This window comes from Gekko japonicus, unplaced genomic scaffold (assembly GCF_001447785.1).
Source record: "Gekko japonicus isolate JY-2015 unplaced genomic scaffold, Gekko_japonicus_V1.1 scaffold766, whole genome shotgun sequence".
Classification (NCBI taxonomy): domain Eukaryota; kingdom Metazoa; phylum Chordata; class Lepidosauria; order Squamata; family Gekkonidae; genus Gekko; species Gekko japonicus.
Genome location: NW_015172577.1, coordinates 368578 through 374597, shown reverse-complemented (window position 1 = coordinate 374597; position 6020 = coordinate 368578).

Genomic DNA, 6020 nt, shown 5'->3' with positions numbered 1-6020 from the left:
GCCGAGTCCCCACTGAGCTGACCACCGCCTCACTGCTCCAGACATCGCCAGGCTGGGCCCATAACCCTGTTGCGCGGTACGCATGTGGCGGCCTGATGCCAGTAGCAAGTAGCAGCCAGCTGCCAGGACTCTTTCAGCCTCACCAACCTTTCCAGCCACTCTCCAGCAGTCAGCAGCACATCCAGCATATCAGGCCGAGTCCCCACTGAGCTGACCACCGCCTCACTGCTCCAGACACCGCCAGGCTGGGCCCATAACCCTGTTGCGCGGTACGCATGTGGCGGCCTGATGCCAGTAGCAAGTAGCAGCCAGCTGCCAGGACTCTTTCAGCCTCACCAACCTTTCCAGCCACTCTCCAGCAGTCAGCAGCACATCCAGCATATAGTACCATGCAACACAGTTCTTTGTGGTGAACTATATACAATTTATTCACATAATATACAACGCTCTGTCAAAGTGCTTCGCCATACGCCGTGATTCACAAAAGGAATACTTAGTCCAGCACTTGACTACCTTTATACATATTTACAACCAATCAGCAATGAGCTGATGTCACATCACTGGCCTCACACCACTTATCTGGTCAGAACCGCCCAGGACAGGTTTCCAGCAGTCCTGCTGCTGTCACTTAGATCATAAAGATCTGACACTTCCTCTAGGTATGTATATTAACAGTTCAACAGACACTTGGATGCCTTCACGGTGAGACCAGCATCTTTGATCCTTTGGAAGACAATTGCTAAATGCTGTAAATGCTCTTTCTAGGTGTTACCATAAATAGCAATGCCGTCAATATATGCAAGGGCAAACTCTTTAAGTCCCGCTGGCATTTTATCTATTAACCTTTGGAACGTGGTTCCTTAAACCAAATGCAAGCACTGTAAATTCAGAGTCCCTCTTTGAATTTACAGTGCTTGCATTTGGTTTAAGGAGCCAGTTTGGTGAAGTTTTTAAGTGCGCGGACTCTAATCTGGGAGAATCAGGTTTGATTCCCTACTCCTCCACTTGCACCTGGCTGGATGACCTTGGGTAAGCCATAATTCTGGCACAGCTGTTCTTGTAAAAGAGCAGTTTCTGTCAGAGTTCTCTCAGCCCCACCTACCTCACAGGGTGTCTGTTGTGGGGAGGGGAAGGGAAAGGAGTTTGTAAGTCGCTCTGAGACTCCTTTGGGTAGTGAAGGATGGGGTATAAATCCAATCTCTTCTTCTTCTCTTTTGTTACAAACACCGTCTTTTGTTGATCTTTGGGGTCCATTGCCACCTGCCAATAACCTTTGGTTAGATCTAGAGTTGAAATATAATTGGCAGCCCCAATTGTTTCCACCAACTCTTCTATACGTGGCATGGGGTACACATCAGGTACAGTCACCTTGTTTAACCTACTATAATCTACACAAAACCTCATGGTTTTGTCAGGCTTCGGTACCAGTACTACAGGTGAGGCCCAAGGACTTACAGATGGTACAAGAAGTCCTACGTTTAACACTCTGTACATATGTGGCATTTGGGCCAGTTACTCTATATGGTGGAAGTGCCACAGGCCTCGAATCCCCAGTATCAATCTTATGATATGCTAAGTTTGTTTTCCCTGACAAGTTGGAGAAAATATTTTGGTACTTGGTCACAATGGCTTGTATTTGCCCTCTTTGCTCTCTGGTAAGAGAAGGGGCGAATTGAACCTCATTAATGGTAATTTCTTGGGAGATTTTCCCCCACCCAGACAGTTCAGTTACCTTACTCTCTTCCCCTTTTGCCATTAGTACCAAATTACCTCTGTCATAGTAAGGATTCAACATATTTACATGAAACATTTTACATTGTTCACCCTGTATTTGCCCATCACCAGTGGCTTTAACTGTTTTCTGCGGGGGTGCCATTTCTGACAGGGATTTTCTTTCAAACTGTCTCACTATTTATACTGCAGTGTCTTCTCACTTGTTGTGTGCCTGTCACTTATTTTTGGGTTTTTATTCGAAATCCCGATGCTGGCACCAATTATAACACAATGACCTCTCCCCGGCCGTTGCCATGACCGAGCTGTGGCGTCACTGTCTATATATATCTGTACTGGATTCAGTTTATTTTACTGTGATGTGACTGATCAGTTCTGCTTTCTGATGGCTGACCAGTTTACACTTAAAAGTAGTCTCTTCTGGGTTTGTATATATATCGTCAGGATGTATTGAGGACAACTGTCTAGTATAATTCTTTTTCAAAGAGTCAGGCACCAGTGCTTGTAAAAGTCAAACAGCACAGTTCTTTATTTCACAGAAAACTCAACAGAGGGATGGGATATATTTACACAGGATATTTTGATACTTTGTAGAATAAACACTTCACTTTGCCTTTACATAGGCTGTATGCTTATCACACTCAGTCTGACTCAGATGTTCTTTAGTTCACAACACCCATCTATGATCCCACTCTCCAGTAAGTGTTTTGTGGTTAACTTTTGGGCTTTATTTGCCTGGTCCCTTGAGTCTTACCGGTGCAATTACCCCAGCTCTCCAGACTCCTCCAGACCCTTAGCCCTTCCTTAGCCACTTTTATCAGTTTCTTTGGAGCAGTGTCTCTGGTGTTTGAGACCACTGAGGTTTTATACTGTGCACTCTCTGTTCACTCTCCTCTTTACATAAAAGGGTACCAGTGCAGTGCTATTCAGCCACAGTTTTCCACACAAACTGCTATCCGGCTGATTCCACTGAGCCTAGAGGCTTATGTCCTCTTCAGAGCTCTCCAGTTAGCTGACTGCTAACTTTCTTCCAAGTGTCTCTGCCCAACTGTCAGCTCTCAACTGTCAGCTGTTCACAGTTATCTGTCACTCATTGAGATTTCCAAGCCAACTGGCCCCCACCACTCTCAGTCACATGACTCAGCAGCTCCTTTGTTTACCTGCTGCTGTTCTCAAATCTTTAATTCCATCACAGACTCAGATTCATGAATCCTTATTTTAGCACTGTTCGTTCCCAGTACCAGATTTTCCCTATACATTTTAATGTTATTTGGAAGCCAAATGTGTAAAAATAAGTATAAATGAAACAAACAAATTGGGAACCCCATCATCAAAAATAGGTAGGACAAAAAGATGCACAGCAACAATAAAAACATTCATATTTATTTAGAAAATGTATATGCCCCCACTGCAGAGACCAACTTGAGGTGGCTCACAAAGTTAAAAACAATAAAATGAAATAATAAAAACTATAATAATGATCAATAATAAAGCAAGTCATAAACACAACCAAGGGCATTAAAACGGCATAAAACAACATCCAGCAGCCTGAAATGATATTTCTAAAACAGCCCTCAGGCTAGAAGCAGGTGATAAACCATATAAAAAAGGAACCACTTAGAACCTGAGTAAAGAAAATGTTTTGGCCTGATGACAAAAAGAGAGTAAGGTAGCCCTAGCCATACCTTAAGGAGGACGGAATTCCAAAGATGAGGCAGTACCATAGAAAAACCATCTCTGACTGCTATCATCCTTACCTTTGCAGGCAGGGGCATAAAGAGATAAGGGCTTGGGGAACAGATCTTAATTGGTGGAGAAGACAGTACAGGAGGTAGCAGGAGGACAGTACAGGAGCCATAGACATACATGTCATACAAAAAAAATATACAAGATGCATATTTGTACCCCATTGAAATTAGTAATGTCAGACACTGTGGGGCTCAGATTAAATCCTCACTTAGCCATGGAAGTGCACTAGATTACTTTAGGTCAGTCAGTCTCCACCTAACCTACCTCACAGGGTTTTTGTAAGGAAAACAATATAAGTAAATTTGGGACCCCACTGCGGGGGGAAGTGGGGTATAAATAAATAAATGATCTTGAGAGAAGAGCACGTTACAAACTCATCATTTAAAAAAATACAGAGGCATTACCAATTGCATGTTAAACATTAGAAGGAACTGGAATTATTGTGACATAGATCATGGTCCCTACAAACTTTGGATAATTTTGTCAAACAGTGTAGTCTTTACTTATCTGAGCACATCTACATATTCACAATTTGATTCTGAAATGCTCTCTGAACTTCTTTCTGCAATTTATCTATTTAAAACAGTTATCTGTTGTCTTTTCAAAGATTTGCTTGAGAAGAAAGTGGTAGACATGCTACAAATAAATACCAAAATAAAAAATAATATAAACCATAGTGCAAATATTCAGCCAAATTAAGCAGTATCATCCTTACTGGTTGCCCAATTGCATCGACACATGCATATAATTCTGTTTCACATATTATCACAGGAAAAATGTAGGTAAACATCATTATTTGTTCATGTCTGAGGACTAGCTATGTTGAAAAACCCAACCATAGATTAGTATAAACCTTGTTTGAAATCAGTGTGTGCTCCTCTGACTTCCTCATTACCATGGAGACTGCAAGCCTAACAGACTCTAGACACTGTGAGTTCACCCACTACGAGTTCAGCTTCCACTACTCCCCATTTTAACTATTACTATATAATCCAGACTGAAAAACTAGATGGTTTAGCAAGATAAAACAGGAGAAAGGAATTCTGTCCCTGCCCTCCCCCTCGTTATGGGTCAAACTACACTTTATGTTGGAGATTTGTGATCATGTCTGCCACCACTTTATTTAATGTTTGAAAGAAGCTGTGGAAAGGCTTGCTTCGAAACTGCTGGGGTGAAGAGAGGGTAATCCTTCCATTTTACCCTAACTGATAAAAATCACCCTTCTGGAATTGCTATTCACCATGTTAGGTGAAGAAAGACAGGTACAATAAGGTGATCTGTTTCCCCTACTGCAGCAAACAGCACCTCCAGAAAATGATTTTTAACTGGGGAAATGACATGGGGGCATAAATGGTTATGGCTCCAGTGTATGTATGGGAAAGAATCGAAAAGATCCCCCCTGACAAAGCTGTATGCAAAACACATAGGGGTTGTATAACTATTAAATATTCTATTCCCTCTGCACCACTTTGCTTCTTTTTCTTCAAAAAGATTTAAAACACTCATTCAGTTAACGAAAGTCTTTCTTCCAACCCTAAATTCTGCAACAGTACTGAGTACCCAGCAGCAGCAGCAGCAAAAGATGCAGAGCAGCACAGCCCTTACAGTAAAATGGAGATTGTCCACAAGGGCCATTCATGCCATCTATGTACTACAACCAGGCTTGAAGCACCATTGCAAAGGTCATAGGCTGATGTGTCATCCAGAAAACTCTGGAGGTGCTCTGCCACCAGTTTCTCAGTCTATTTCCCCTGAACATAGGTCTACCAGTAGCCTCATCTGTTTTATCTAAAGCAGGGTTTTACCCCCATTGCAAACATGTGATTACTTATTTCAGTGTCTTAAGGGAGGAATCCTGAGTCAACAAACCACTTTAGATATTTATAAGTAGCTCACTCACCTAATCCCTGTGCAATTTCACCCAACCATGAAGGTCAGGAATCAAGCTGACAAGTAGGAGCCTTCCCAATAGGAAGAATCCTGAAAACATAAATCAGGACACAAAGTCAACTGCATCCATAAAGAGAACAGGCATGGTACTAGCTGGGAGTCAAAATGGATCTGAAAGGTTTCATCAGCAAAGAATTGTGGATAAACATTGCTAATAACTAATTCTGTACATTTTGGGCCTCTAATCTTCGAGGACAATAAGTATCTAAAACCCCTAAACAATTGTGCTGGATGCAGTACAGCTGACAAAATTGCAATGGAAATGTTTCTTTTCTGCTATCATTGCCACCTCGTAGGCTTTCAAATGTGTGCTAAGTGTGCAGACGTTTTTTCAGCACCAAAGCTCTAGCCATCTTCCTCCCCCCTTACATTGTCCTGGCACCAAAGTAAACCACAGACCTAGATCCCATCTCCTGGGACGAAGAATTCTGTCTATTATGCTAGAAAGTCTCCACCAAGGCATCAACAGAGGTACTTCTCAGAATGCCAAAATCTCCCAGAATATTCAGGAATCAAACTAAATCCATTCGTTTCAGGGAGTGGACTATTTTAATGGCCAAATAATCAGTGCAGCATACTTGAACAGCAAT